Source organism: Anser brachyrhynchus, assembly GCF_964034855.1.
Source record: "Anser brachyrhynchus genome assembly, chromosome: 7".
NCBI lineage: Eukaryota > Metazoa > Chordata > Aves > Anseriformes > Anatidae > Anser > Anser brachyrhynchus.
The window spans coordinates 7,079,583-7,096,274 of NC_137701.1; the positions used below are offsets into that span (position 1 = coordinate 7,079,583).

The window sequence follows — 16,692 nt, forward strand, 5'->3', positions numbered from 1 at the left end:
AGACAAATCATGTGCTTGCAAAAGATCTGTTTATGGGACAAAGGTCAGAAAGCCTTTTAAAAAGTCTCCATATTATTTATGCATATGTATGTGTGTGCAAAATGTGCAAAAATTATTTAATGTTTAAACTTATTTAGAGTTATTTAGCTATTTACATATCAAGCTAATAAGATTAAAACCTGGTAACTTTGTTATGTTAAAATTCTCCCAATTAAATATTTTACTCTATTGTAAAAGGCCTGGAGGCTGTTGTCATGAAAGTGTTTTAAAGCACTCCTCTCTCCCTTTTTCCTTTTTTTTCAAATAATGGGGAATAAAAAATAGAGTATCTTAATAAATATATTTGTTCTTCTGGTTTATTTTGCACGATTTGTGTGTCCTTTTATTAATTTATGAACAATAAATGCTCATGAATTGATTTCTACCTGGAGTAGACAGAGTACATTTTTAAAAAATATTTATAAGAAATGCTTTCCTTGATAGATATATTCTTGAAAATCATCAAAGTCATCGTGTGATTCCCCACCTCTTTGCAGTAAGATTCTTCTGGCTATTGTGGCATAGTAGAATCATTTCATTTTATCTATGCTAAGAAGAATGTTTTTTTCTAGAGACTTTCTATTCTGTTCCTACTGAGATTCGTTAATTAATCAAGGTTTTTATTAATTTATGGACTTTTTTTCTTAAATTAATACTAAGGCAGACTACAAAATCGAGAGGAGTGAGTTTTGTCTGATTCTCATGCAATGTTACAAACCCAATAATCTAGACTAAAAGTAAAATATATTTAGAAGATGTTTTTTAGAGCTGTGAAAATAGGTGTAAAAAAATATATATATTATGCAACACAGCATTTAAATATACTACTATAAATATTTAAATATATTTAGGAAACATTTAGAATGGAAATTTTTCAAGTATTTTTTTCAATTATAAAATGCTAATACAATCCAGTTACGAAAATGTTTTAAACAGTAATGGCATATTGAAATTAATACAAAAACTAAGATTCATTCCTCAACTGAAATAAATCTCTAAGGCAACTCATTTCACTGATTTGAACCTTATTTGCACTATTAAATAACACGTTTTCTTCTTTTTCTGCATGTCACAGTTACAGCTTTACCAAATATCAATAAATTAACTGCTGAAGAGTTGCATTGCTTCAAGATTAGATTCAAATTGTTGCATTGCTTATAACTAATTAACTTTCCTGCAACTTTGTTGAACATAAAACATATGTTATAGAGAATTTATCAACATTCCAATCACAGAAGAACTGCAGATACAAGCTTTAGAATGTCTGAAAAATACTGCTACTTTATACCCAACAAGTGCAGGTTAACTACTGGCAGAAATTTGGCTAATTTTTGAAGGTAAAAAGAAAGGAAAATCACCTTTAACGCTAACAAGATTATTGACTTATTAAAAAATAATTCATGATGTAATTTTAATAGAAGCGTTTATCATGAGAAAGTCCCTATTCCTGCTGAGCCTTTATAGATTGTGTTATTAATATAAATAGTACTTATTTAAATTACTTTTAAAATAATGTAGTGCTAAATTCTTGCCTTAATTTATCTTTTTGTTGTTGTTCAATGTCCAGGGAATTGCACTGTAGAAGCAGAGATGAAAAATCAGTCGTTAAAATGAAGGGAAATGAAGTAAAATATAGTCAGGCCAAATGTTCTATATGAGTACATAATTTACAAATTAAATACAATTTTATATAGTGTTAGATTAGAAACGATAATTTGGTTTGTTTTTCGTAGTCTAAATAATAATTGCTGGGTCTTAACTTATAGAAGTATATTAAAAATACATTGTGAGTGGCAAAAGTAACTATAGACTCACCTTTCACATTGCTTTAGACTCATCAGCGTTTCTTATATTTTGGGGTTTTGTGGTTTTGTAACTTGAGCATAAAATGTTTGTTGGTGGTAACACTTGGAACAGAAAGTTTCTGTATCAGAATGGCTTCTGAGAAAGTAAAATGTAAAAAGGGATGGAAAGAGTTTTTCATATAAAATAATTGTTGACTCCAGCTTGGCTTGCTGGCTTTAAAGACATGGAAGTTTTCTGGAATTTACCTATATATTTTCCTGTGCTTTAGCCATCGGCTTTACTAATGACAAGTAATGAGCAATTATGAAACTTTCTTTTACCCTTTGGTGGGAATCTGCCAGGGTTTATGGCTCTGAAAACATGCTAGGGCAGGTCCCTCATTTCCATCAATGTGGATCTCAGCCCTAGGATGTCAGTGAATGGGCTACAAAGAGACATTATTCAAGGAAGAAATGTCATATTCTCCTGTATTTATGAGGTTACATATATGATTACTAACAAATGTAATCTGGTTGAGCATATTTTGTTGGAAGGTGACTACAAGATCTCATTAACTTGTTATGCAACTTGCGGCATTGCATATAACAATTTTAAAGGACGCTCTCAGGGCTGTGTGTCAGAGGTTCAGACAGTCCACTCCAGACACTCTGGGAGGGTGATTACTATGGAGTTGCACAAAAAGCAGAGAAATGCATCTCCATGCACATAAAGGCATTTTCTGACGGCTATCCTTGTGGTTTCTACTGAAGGCTTAAAGGTAGAGGCTGGTGTGCCTGTGTGGGGTGAGTTATGTGGGGATTCATTCAGTTAAATGGTGTAATTTCTGTTTAGATTAGGAAATGTAATTTGTTCTTTCAGGAAAAAAAAAAATCAATAGATGAGATTTAGAAGATAGTTTCCTTATTTTCAGGCTTTATTATAGCATTTTCTTACTGTATATTTCCTTTGCTAAATAATGATATATGTCATGCATTTCACTTCTCTTTGAGTCTTACTTTGGAGGGCCTCTTACGGAATATCTCTGGAGTTTTTGTCTACTTCAAACATCCTTTATTAGAAGTGAAATAATTCTAATAATAGCTGAACATGGAGGACTTGGTAGAAGGAAAATTATTAAAGTTATTAAAATCGAGTAGGAAAACTCATCCAAATCCAGTAGAATTGTCACATCTGTCAGAGATGAACTCTTTACCATGTTAAATTGTTTGTCAAAATGCTGATAGTCTTTAAGGTCCAGAAATTCATCCCAAGATTTCAGTGCAAGTAGAAGCTGTGTTATAGCAATGCTGTGACGAGTCATTATAGAGATGTCTGTAAAATAAATAAATAAATAAATAAAATAAAAATAAAACAGTCTGTGTATAGAAGTGTATGAACAAAACTGTTTACAAGGGGATCACGAGAGGTGAACTATAGAAAAGGGACAACTTAGAAACCACCAAAATATTTTGAGCTTGCTTATAATCCGTATTTCACGTTTGTGTAGATTTTGGTTTAAATAAATACAGTTTAAATAGAATTTATTTGTGTCTTCACAACATAGTAGCTGTAACTAACAGAGATAATGAAATATTTAGAACACTATGCATTTTTGTTCAAGAACTCATACAAAGTACTGGTACAGATGACTGAAACCATTCATGCGTCTGCATTAAAACCAAGTAATGGCTTGAGCTGGGAAGAGGAGGGAATCATATGCAGTATTTTTTGAAATTTTCTAAATATTTATTTGGGTACATCCAGTTGTCCCAAAGACTTCTGGTTCTTCCATATTATTTGAAATAATTGCATCCTTATGTACTGTTATTTTTTTCATATTTATTTTTCCTTATAATGCACTTTTGTTAGACTGCAGATGGTGTTTAACTTGCAGTGGTTTTATATCTCTATGTCCACAATACAATTTTCTATACAGATGCAGTCCAAAATACTGATCTTTTATTTAAAAAAAAATAAATCAGTAATTAATAAGTTAAATATCAGGATTATTTCAATCTCATTTTCTGTAACAATATAAGATTCCCATTATTACAACAGACTGTGTGTCCATCTATCTACTCGTGTAGTTTGTCCAACGTCAGATGTCTCAGAATAAAAAAATGTAGAAGTTAATGGATTAAGTCAAATTAGCGTTTCCTGGGTCTGGTGTCTTCCTAACCATAGCAATTAGTATAAGTCTTATACTTATGAAGCATGAAAATTTAGATTTCTCATGAATTTATATCTAACCTAGAATATCTTTGGATAATATAATCATACAATGCTGTATGTAAGTGTAAAAGTACAGTAATTTTAAAGCTATTCTATGCTTGGCCTTCTAAATTCCTTAAACTTCAGAGATAGCATAGCATGCTTAGAATTAGAAAGGACTCTATCGATAGCTGTGTTTTATTTTGAATTTCTCCATATTCTAGTTTTGTGAGGGGAAAAAGTAGAATATAAACGTGACCTTCTCTGGTTGCCATGTTTTAATCTGTCATACTGTCATGTGCTCTATCACCCTACCAAACCAACGAATCCTTCAATTTTCATTTCTTTTCTAAGCATTTTTGCCTTTAATTCCTTCTGTTTCCTTTCTGAGATGGGGAGACAAAACCAAAAAATTATCTTCTTACTATCTCTTCATTTTTTCTAAAGTTCTATTTGTTAGTCTAAAGTTGATCATAAATGTACTGAAATTGCCATAATGATGTTACTAGTGATGCAGAGAATTGTTCTCCAAATGTTTATTTAACTGAAGTTGTACAAGTATGTGAATCAATTATGTATTTTAAGTGTGCATGGTACAGCAATTATCCATAGTGTCTTTTATTTCATGTTGTCTAATTGCCTAGTAACACAGATGTCTGAACCTCTCAATCTTATTGTTTGCCTTTAGACTTTGTTATATCTTCCTACTAAAAAAAAAAAAGCATCAATTTCTTGTTTTGATATAGAGTATGTGGACATTTTGTACAACCCATTCTTCTCTGGAGAGTTACTTATACAGTGTTTTAATGTCAGTTCATGCTTGGCAAGCATTTTTCAGCTCAAAAAATGGGAATATTGAGGCATAAATGGACAAGTGCTTACTTCTGAGAGTCGACTTGGTATGGCTTCATGGGGATGTGCAGACACATAGCAAATAGAAGGGTGGTATTCCACTCACTCCAATTGGTTGACTGTGGAAAACATCACTGTGTTTCCAGTAATATCCTTTTAGAGGGAGAGGTTTGTGGGTTTGCTTTCATTTTGATTTCATTATGGAAGAAGGTATTTTCTCTTCCTAATTAATCTCTAGACTCTTAACTGGTAAAGAATTGCAGACTAACTGAAATTTAGAGGATTCACATAAAAGTTAATTTACTTTCTGGGCTTGAAATATGATTCTGAATGGGAGTGTAAAAAATAGACATGCAGACAAAATTGTATGTATCAGCATGACTCAAGATATAAACATATTCTACATATCAAAGGTGGGTTAACTAAGATTTGAAGACTATTTGAAGATTATAAAATCAGGGAAAAAAGCCTGTCTTCTGAACATGTTTCTTTCATTCAGACGAATCTCAAGGACTAAGGAGGTTGACATATCCACTAGAACTGCCTTCATGGTAGCCTTAGCCTTACCCAAAAACTGCACTCAGTTTTTGATGTAATTTTCAGTAAGAATCGTTAATAGGTATTCACTTGTGATTTTTAGATTTTTAGTTTCGTACCTGGCAATAAAAGATGTAAAATATGGAAATACAGACCAATTTGATAAGTGTGCACTTCTCAGATAGGTTTTTTTCTCTGAAATTTTTTTGTTGCATTGAGATGAAATGCATTTATTATGTAGTTCTTCCCGTAATAAATACTACGGAAGTAGAGCTGTAGATTATAGACAAATGCTTGAATACCATCTGTTCATATAATTCATTTTAAGCAAACATATAACATGGTTGTGGAATCGATTGACGGTTTTATCATGAAAATCCATATTTGTGTAAATGGAAACTCTTCACAGAAATGTATCAGTTTTGCTGGTAGACCTGATGAGTAGTATTTTTGAGGTCCAGCAAGGATTTTCAGGAGAGGAGGAGGAAAGAGGGATGGTCGGTGTCAGTATTTAAGACAGTTATGGCATCTTGCGAGGAATGCATGCTCCTGCAAAACTCCTTATACTGCTGTCATCCTACCACTAAAAGCTGGCATTTTAAACTACTGGATACAGAACCAATCTTGGGCAGGGTCCTTAGCAATCTGTGGATACACTTCAAGGCCTAAACTGTACATTGAAATAGTCTTTACACATACTTCTATGATTTCATGAAGTTTTAATAAAAGTTTCCAGATTTTGACGCATTAATTCTTTTGGAACCACATGATAAGAGGAGAGAGCAGGAAAAGATAAACTTTGTCCAAAATTATTAATGCTGTTAGAGCTTTCACGGCAACAACAGAGGAAGGGAGCTTTCTAAAATAACTATTGAACATTCCCTGTGTGTTTCACTTGGGAGTAAATTCTGTGTCCAGGAAAGCAACAGCCCCATTCTACCCTTGATTTCTGTCCTAACTTCTCACTCTGTTAATCACTGACAGCAGACAAAGAATAAATTTCTCATTCCTTGTCTTTGTATAAAGAGTGAGCTAGGGAGCAGATCTTAAATCTTTCCCAAGATTGCTTCGATAACAATATTACTATTACCCTGAAAAAAGCCAACGGTTTCTCTCAGTAATTCACTATACCAATTAAGATGTTTACTTTTGAGTACGCAATGTCCCTTTACTGTGAGGTCTTTTAGACTTACAGCACAACCTGGAATTCAAAAGACATAATTAAACATAAAGTTGTAAATTCAAAATCCATTTAGTAACTCAGTAATGACATATCTAGATAATTAGAGATTTTGATTCATAAAATGTGCATAAAGCCCCAGGAGGGATATGAGATGGGAAGTAAGGCCATCACTGCAGGGTAGTGAAGTTTCCTGTAGGGATGCTGGAATTAGAGAGCCACCCACTCTAGGACATGGGACCAGGAGAGAGAATAGAGAAAGTGAAGATGTTTCTGAAGGGGGATGGTTGCACAAGAGGACGAAATCCTCTTTTCTACTGAAATCATTTTAAAATCCCCTTGATGCTTCTTGAGCATTGTCTTTCTCCTCACATCTTACCAATCCAGGTATTCTATTATCATTTAGGATCAGCTGTTATTTCTGAAAAAGTGTGCATTTTTACCCCTTGAAATTTCACTAAAGGTTTGTTGGAGTCATGTGTTTGTACACACTGAAAAGAGGGATATCTGTTTTCCTACTGGTGCATAAGCGTCATTTAGGTTAAGAAATAGACTTCCTGAAGGTTTTATTGCTAGCCATCATTAATGTACTTTGTTCCTTCTATTACATCCCGCTTGAACTTCTGCTGACTGGACTTTTCACATGGGTACAAAACAAATTGTGCCTGACATAAGATTTATCTGGATGAAGTGTTTTAAATTATTTCAGTGAGTCTAATGAACAAAATTTAATGGGTCACTTGAGGCTCTATTAAGTTGAGTACATCCAAACAAATTTGCTTTTCAGGGTTCAGATGTTTTTATAAAACTGTTGACACAAATTTACTAGGAATTTTGGCAAATTCTTTTACAAAAGAGTTGAGCTTTTCAATTGAAGGTAAAACCTTGGCAGATCTATTAAAAAACTGGGTTTGTTTGCAGCAGATGACTGAACACTAACATTGAAGTTTTACAGAATATTCATGCAATAGGCATACCAAGATCTTTATTTTTTGGACAGATCATTTTTCTTACTTAAATCATTTTTCAGAAGATAAAATTGCACATAGGAATTGAATGCTTCATAATTTATGTAGATTGTGAAGATTGTACCAAAATAGGTTCTGAAAATCAAAAAGAACATTTTGTCTTCTGTTAAATCATCATGTCATAAACTTTTCATTTTTGTATTACACAACAATGGGAGGCAACCTATTAAGTCTGTTTCTGACTATGCATGCTTGTACTACTCTGAGTTGTCCTGTTACATTTCAGGTTGCGTAAACTGTTGTTATTCCCTAAATCTTGGGAGCATTTTGAACAAATCTTTATCATTTCCATCACAAGGAGTAAAAAATTATGGGCCAGCTCTAGTGTCAGTGCCAATTTAGACGAGTTCTTAGTTCCAGGTAGGTTGTTTGGTTGTACCAGCACCAAGTCTGTCTTAGTCCGAGACTTAGGAGCATAGGAAGATTTTTTCGTCCATAATAATCTTAGAAAACTCCAGTTTTCTTTGTCAGTATGGATCCATCACTTTTGTAAATATCATGTGACCGTAGAAGAAAATCAGTCAGTGTAGGTTGTTTCTGCTAGACTGGAGCATCAGTTGTTACAGAAAGGTTCTGGTTAGGTTTATAGCATTACACACAACATAATTAGGTTGATGGTCTCCTTCTGGCAGTGTGAGCCTTTACAATGTTGCACACTGAATCTTTGCCAGAGAGCTTATCTAGTTCCGGGTACCAGTACAGGCACAGCTAAAGCACAGTTATAAAATAAATCATGACTATATGATATCACATAATCTCAGTGTTGAGTATTTACAATTATTGCTACATATGAATGCTTTAAATATGTTTGAAAATAATTTCATGTTTCAAATGTATTCTTATGGCATTTAATTTTTTATCAAGAAAAAGTTTAAAGGAGAGGACAGAGCTCAGACCGACACAGAAAAATGCATTAAAGGAGTCTCTCCAGAAGGAATTGTATAAAAAACCTGCATCATTATGAACTCCTTATTTTCCTTTTGCCTCTAAGAGGTATAATGTTTTGTTGTTTTTTCCTCTTGAAGCAGTTCCAAGTTTAATACCATCCCAAACTGTTATGCTTCCTAGCAGCCAATGTAGTAAGGACAATATTTGATGAGCTTCAGTAAGCATGCTATTTTAGTCTCTCTGAATGCTTAGTTTTTGATAAATTGAAGTGGCCTAGGAAAAAAAAAATAATCAGAAGAGGAGGTCAGTTAAAATTCACCATGGTACTCTTTGCCCTGAGAAATGAGTCCATAACTCTTCACCTTTTGATGAATTTGGTTGTTACGAGACTGACTTATAACAAATATTTTGTTTATGTAGACAATGATAGTATATTTCCAAAATCCTTTAAATGACCATTAACCTGATCTGGAAAAGGTGCTTCGAAGGTGAAAAAATTATATTAACATGTAGTGGAAGGAAGGTTTTCTTTTTTCAAAGTTAAATTCACTTCCATTGGCAATCAATATTTTTGTCCCTGAAGTAATTTCTGTACTAAATTCCATTGTGATTGGTATTCATTTTGAGCCAAGGCACCCGCTTTCCTTCAACATTTTACAATCTCATTGAGGCTTTAACCCTCTTTAAAGGAAAATACTTTAAAGACTTGAGCAAGAGCAAGATGTTGCAGGGACACAAGAGGAATCTCATGAAGAAGGAATTAGCACTTCTGAATTAGAGTTCATAATGGGTACAGACTGAATTTTTATTTCTCAAAACTTAAAAAGTAGAAACTTAGAAAACTTAGAAAGTAATAATTCATACATTGAAAACCATTTGGTAAGCCCAAAGATAGCAGACTTCTTGTTGTTGCTGCGAAATGGGACTGCAAAATGAAGTTTACTTGCCTTAGATTGCAGGTACATATGGTAGTCTTGGATAAGCATGAACTGCACACAGCGCACAGTTAAAGTAGGGAGGTTATTAATACGTACTTTGCTCTGGGACCCTTTTGTTACTTGTGGTTATTACCTGATGCTGTTTACAGTGATTCATCTTGCTTTGAGCTCCACGTTGCCATGTATAGATTATTTCAAACCACCACAGCATCCTATTTAACACTAGGAGTCTTTACCACATACTGCATTCTGAAGAAGCAGAGGAACTTTGCAGTATTGATCTTACTTTATCTTAGTCCACATTTTGGGGTTTTCCTTTTTTTTTTTTTCTTGTTTGTTTGTTTTCTAGGAAAAATATTTTCTTGTTAAGTAAACCTGTGTCATGTGGCCCTTGTCTTTCTATATGTAATATGGATCTGTATGTCACACTCTGAACTTGGCCCTGCTGTGCCAACTAAATGTGTTTCCTATCTTCTGAAACACTAAAGCTAGTCAGCCTTTCATCCTGTAGTAAATAATTGCCTATACATGACAGAAAAGTAGATTTTTTTTTCTCTGTTCTTGTTGAACGCTATATATGCTTGGAAAATCTTATTTCTATGCAATGAAATCTTTATTGTATTTTTCCGTGTGTTTTATTTGCTTCTGGTTTCACCATTGCCTAAAAGATATCTTCAAAAAAAACAGCCTCTCAGTGGCTATTAGTTTGCATGCCTACATCTGCAGTATTTTGCATTGCTACAATGAATTTTTGTCCATTGCTGGCTCCTCATGAAAGCAGGGTGAACAAATGAAAAACTATACACACACAGAAGATGCTGAAAGATGTTTTTACACTTGGGCAGATAATGAAGTATCTACTATCAGCCAGTTTCTTCTCCCTCTCTGCCATTTTGAAAATTAATCTCAGGAGGAAAATCACTCTTCTGATCTGTACATACTGTTAAAATTAAGTTTCAAAAGAAGTGAATCAGCACTTTTGGCTCTGAGATGTTATTTCTCCAATAAGATTGCAATTATGGAAAAAAAATCCAATTATTTGAAGAGTAAGGAGAAATAAAACACAGTCTGCTTTTTATTTTGTTTTGTTTTATTATTTTATTAGGCAGTGTTATTTATTATTTATAGTTCTTTCTATTACTTCAGTGGCTTATACTGGTAAAATGTCAGGGAACAACTCAGCTACTTTTATGGGTAGTGTACTGTTCCTGCAACGTAGGCAAAAAATAAGATATTTTTCCATCAGATATTTTGGATGATATGTGTAAGCAAAGATATGTCTGGTGAATCTTATTTTCTATTTTATTTTGGTCAAGGTAAAGTTGAAAGATGAAGCATTATAAAATGTAATGAATGTAATGCCAGATGGTGAGGTACAAAATCATGCCTAATCTGTGGTCTGAAAGGTGAATGCTAACAGCTCTGGAAGGCTGGAAAGCTCATGTAGTTGGAAATAGGTTTTGGAAATAGGAGTGTTTTACTTTTAGATCACCAATTCACAGCTGATACGGCTGGGTAATAACTGAAAGCTACTTTCATGTTGTAGAAGCCTGTTGTCTTATTAAAATTGTATTCTCATGCTATAAATAGACACCTCACAATCTAGCCTTCAGATAGCAATAAATAGCAACATCCTTTCATGCAAGAGTTTGAACAGGAGTGGGCCAAATGACCTTTACTTCTAAAAGGTTCTAGCAAAAATGGGTTAAATGGAAGCAGTAAAACGGGGAAAAAAAAATCTCCTTGGGGAAAGCAAGCTGATTAGTTTGTAGACGCAACTTCAACTCAAGAATTGTTTCTCCTCTCCTGAGAATGCTTGTATATATTTCCCTCAGGTCTGAATGGTTTCCATTTACCTTGGAAGATAGTTAAGCAACTTCATCTACAAAGAGTTGCCAATAAAATATTTGCAAAATAACTAGCAATAAAAAGAACCTGTTCTAAACAAACTGCAAACATTTATGGAAGGTCTGCATTCCAGCTGGCAGACAGGCATGAATCGTTATTCTGAACACTGGTCCTATAACTTCACAAACCCCAGCTTTGTGCACTTGACCAAGAATTATATTTAGGGTGACAAGAAATGGCTATTAAACCATCCAGTGCATAGCTTTATGTGAAATGTTTTATGTCACTACTTATTTAAAAAAAAAAAAAAAGTGTCTACCTATGTCTACCTATGAAGAGTGCCATTTTTATAGCATTAAAAAAAAAAAAAAACACATAAAATGAGAATGGCCTATGCAGCTGGTGATTTTTCTTATGGTTTTAGTACCTGTCCTTTTTCTGTGGTGTAATAGTGTTGGGAAGATTCCTGACCAAAAGAAGCATTTCCAAGTGTTGGCTTGATTGTTTTTTTGGGCTTGGGGGGAATTGGTTATGTTGTTTTTTAAACCCACAAGTACATATCCTGATCTTTAGAAACCCTAGTACATAACAGTGACTTTATTTCTATTCCTTTCTACACCTTTCTAGGTAACATCTATCAAGGAATTATTAAACAGATAATAAATTTACAATCATGCCTAAAAATAAAGACAAATGTGATGTAGACAGAGTTATGTGGCTTCTGGTCTAAAAGAAAGTACCTTATTTATAATGGAAGACATGAGAAAAATACTGTAGTCTATATAATTGTGCATATATATATATATTTAGGATGTGTATATTTTTTGTATATTGTCTTTCATTCTCAGTAGATTTTGGGGCTTGATTTCTGTGTTTGCCTAACCAGAATAAAAAAAAAAAAAAAAGAAAATCTTGCACTTCTACACTAGAATTAAATAATATGCTCACTAGAATTAAAAGGCTCAAATTTTATGGTACAGGTACAACTTAGAAGTAAACCAAATATACTCATGAAAATTAGACCTATGTATTTCTAATTAGCAGGAGAGGAGGCTCCAAGCCTTTTGTCATAAGCTGCAGTAGAGAAATAATTTAGAGTATACATGAATAGAAGTTTTAATGAATAGAAATAGAAACTATGTGAAAATAAAAGCGTTGTTTGACTTGAAATATGTACAAGCCTAAAGCATTAAAAGTCCTATACTGTGAATAGAAGTCTCAACCACCACAGGCTGGGTTTCATCTCAAGTTACTTTTGAGCTATTAGTTGTAGTTAACCTTCAAAATATTAGTTATATTTCTAATAGTGAATTTCTAATAGTGAAAGCTGAAAATTTATTATTTTATTCAAAACAGTTTCCTTCATCTTATTACCAAGTTAGTGGTTAAGGTCCAAGCCAATGCTTATAAGCCTGAATTAAAAACAGTTTTTATCAGATTAAGAGAGAGCACAAAAAAACTGGGTACTTGGACTGCTTCAAAGTAGTTTAAATGATTTTTTTTTCTGTTTTTGCAGTTTTTTTTTTTCAAAGGTGATATCTGACATACAGAGCTTCAGTTTAAATTTCACATGCAACTAAAAGTAATTAGATCAGAACTTTGATAGCAGACACTTCACTGGTCAAGGCAATTTAGTATTAGCAATTGAAAAAAAAATGCTTAGGTATATTTGACCTTGTAAAATTCTACAGTAAATATTGCTTACAAGTACGAGTTACAATTATTTACTGTATATGAATTATAAAAAAGAATTAACCGACCAAGTGGTATTTGTCAAATAATTAACAGTTAAAAAGATTAACAAACATTGAATTAAAAATTAAAATGAATAATTAATAATTAAAAGGAATTCCTCTGAGCTGGAAATAGTTGCAGGCTGCAAGGATATGAAGGAAAAGCAGTCAGATATGTTTGCCCTGGTTTTACTTTGTCATAAGTACCCTTCAGCTGTGCTGAAAACAGGCTGGGGAACCAGATGGGCTCTTGATTGGGACCACTATTGTTTGTCTTCTATTTTAAGAAGGAACATTTTTGCATTTTATTTCTTTTTTTTTTTTTCCTGCCTTAAATACTTACACCCTCCCAGCACTCCTCATACTACGAAATTCTATTTTGAAATAATGTTTGGGTGTTCTGCTGCATTAAAATCTGTGCCTAGTAAAGGAAGATGATAGTTAAAACTGCCATGTCAGAAAAGCATGAAAGCTCATTCAAATGAAAAGGGAGCTATGGCCAAATAGGCAAATGATTTATGGGTGCCAGAAACCACCTATTTACCTATATCTGATATAATAGTTCAACAGTTTTTTCTAAATGTTTATTTTAGTCACATGGAGTTAGATTTGACAGTTGAAAAAATGGTTAAAAAAAATAAAAAACAGACTGGATGAGTGACAAAAACAAACAAACAAACAAACAAAACAAAAAAAAAAACCACCAAAACAACCCACACCACATTACCATGTTTCAGAATGGATTTGTTAATATTTAGTGACTATACTTTCACATTTCTCTGTGTAATATGAGTAAATGTAATAAATCAGTTTCCTAATTCCTCATGTCTAGGGGGAAATGTCCCACTGAAGAATTGTCATCAGTATGAATTGCCATATGAAAAACAAAAGATCTGATTTTCCAGTATTTAATACCCAGTAAGCTAAATAATAATTAACTGGTGTTAACGTGGAAAACTTAGATCAACTTTTCTCATGTCGTCTTATACTTCATGACTTTCTTTCTAAAAATTTATACTTCTAGTGAATTAAATTTATTTCAACTTTCACTTAACCACAGGAGTTACCTAAGGATTTAACTGGAAGATAGACTGGAACTGAAATTTCAGCTTCCCCTGGGATCTGAAACTAATCCCAAAATAAAATTTATTTTTTTTCCAAGCAGCGTTTGAGAATGCTGTTAGGGAGGGCAACTTAGGAAGGTGGTACTTAAAGTTTTGCAGCTTGTTATGGGCCATGTGGTGAAAGCTTCCATCCACTCCTATTATATACTTTTTCAAAGTCCACGTTGCTCGCAGTAAAGAAAAAAAGCATGCTTGTTTTCAAATGCGTTTAATAGGTTGAAAACTGAAGAGCAAAAAAATTTGTTTTTAGTCTAACTTCAGGGATCTAAAGTGACTCCCAGTTTTCTCCATCCACCTAAAAGGCATCCCACACAATAAGCTCAGTAGTAGATCTTTATGCAATAGTTAAGAAAGATGAATCCTGTCGAGGAAGCTCTACATTCATTTTCTTCTAAAACAAATGGAAAACAAACAATAACAAAAGTGACATAGAAATCGAGTCACTAGCATTGGCAGTGGCTTATCTATTTCAAGTACTCTTATGTAGACTTCACAAGCCTGGCAAAGGATGAGTGCCATTGTTTGGTGGTGTTAGTTACCTGCTACAGCACCACCACTGCACGTAGTTCTGCATTCTGCCTGACTGCAGTCAGGTCTGGCACCTTCTTGCTTGGTTCATTTGGGATCAAAACTGTTTGACTGGGAAATACTCAAATGGAGCCTTCTGTCATCTGCATGGTTAACTGGGGTGAAAGGTATGTTTATGATAGTCCTGACAGCATGGATATTGAAGCATAAATAACCATTTTCCACTTTGGTATTAAAACACTCTGTTTGGAAAGTGACTTCTTAATACCACGAAAAACTTGTTTAGAATTACTTCAGAAAGCTGTTACTTTTTTAGTTATGGATTGCTTGGCATATTTACAGGTGTTGTAGAGCCGTATATCATAAAATTGTTTACAAATGAATGCTCAGAAATACTTTTGTTTAGAAATTTATTATGGACTACTAATAAGTAAGGATAGTGTTACTTTTACTTTGTGCAAAGCTATACTTTTGTCTTCGCTATCTTTTACTACTTCCCATGTGACATTTTCATGGTTGTTTTCTAAAAGTTTCCTTAAAAATTAAGTTTTAAATCAAACCAGTTTGTGTGCATTTTGCTGTGCATTGTCACTGCTAAGCAGGGTGGTGAAACCTCAGATAACATTCCAAAAAATGTGTATTCCTGTAGCAGAGAAAGAAGCTGATACACAGTGAAGCATGAATATCCCTTCTTTGAAGGTGCAGTAGAGAATGTGACAGTAATTGTAAAGCAAAAGAGAAGCATAGAGAAATCTCTATGATCTATTGTATTATACTACTAACACTGGGAAGTCATTACCTGTTGTCACCTGCCTACTGTCCCCCAACCTATCATTAATTCTGTTGCAATCTGAAATTTTTATTGCCTGGTAGCATGTAATTGAGATACAGCATGTGCATATGTTTAGACATGATGCCCCCTGCAGCAAGGTCCTCCCTCTTGGTTTTGTGTTGTGGAAGGTGGAGCAGAACATCTTAAAGGAATTCTTGATTATTCTTCCCATCCTAAAAACCTGAACATCTCTGCTTTGAAGGTTTCAAAACTTCCCAAAGCTGTGTAAGTTTTATTATACAGAGGTCTGAAAAAAAACTGCTATCACATTCCTGTCCAGAATAGGACAAGCATTGAGTTTGTTTCCTCAGTAAATAAGTATTTTAATTTTGCCTCTGATCTTAAGATAGCTTCTTCTTTCCAGAGTTACCTGAATAAGATGTTGATGAAGTTGATAAAGACTGTTGATAAAGACTTTTCTAATGGTTGTACTATTATCTGCCTAGATATTATGATGATATTAAAATGTGTCTATAATTCACTAGTGTGTACTGGGTCGGGCTGGGATGTTAACTTTCCCTGCAGCAGCCCATACAGTGCTGTGCTCTGCACTCGTAGCTAAAACAGCAATGGTATCACACCAGTGTTGTGTCTGCTGCTGAGCAGTGCTGGCACAGCATCAGGACTCTCTCTAACCCCCCTAGGGGTGGGCAAAGATGTGAGAAAAGAAACAGCACCAGGGCAGCTGACCTAAACCAACCAAAGGGATATTTCATACCACCTGATGTCACACTCAGCAGTAAAAGGTGGAAAAAGGAGGAAGAGGGGCGGGGTGGGCTCTCGTTGTGAAAACGTCTGTCCTCCTCCCGAACACCGGCTACGTGCGTTGAGGCCCTGCTTCAAGGACGTGGTCAAGCATCGCTCATTTGTGGGAAGCAGAGAGTAATTTCTTTCCTCTGCACTTCCACATAGCCTTTACTTGTTTTGTTTAGTTTTCCCTTTCCCCCTCCCTTTTCCCCTTTCCTTTTTTTCCCCTTTAGTTAAATTGTTAATTGTTTAGTTAAATTGTTTAATTAATAATAATATTTCCTTAATAATTATTTTTTCTTCCCTTTAATTAAATCGTCCTTATCTCAACCCGTGAGTTGTTCTTTCCTTTACTTCTTCCCCTCCTCATCTAAGGAGGGGGAGTGAGAGAGTTGTTGTGGTGTTCAGCTGCCTAGCAGGGT

The 16,692-nt window shown here is 34.1% G+C and overlaps 1 protein-coding gene across 2 annotated transcripts in view; it reads left to right on the plus strand.

The window, feature by feature from the left end:
* LOC308197816 (uncharacterized protein) overlaps window positions 1-16,692 on the plus strand; it is a 355,008-nt gene that overhangs the window by 161,202 nt on the left and 177,114 nt on the right. The gene's annotated exons all lie outside the window — the stretch shown is intronic.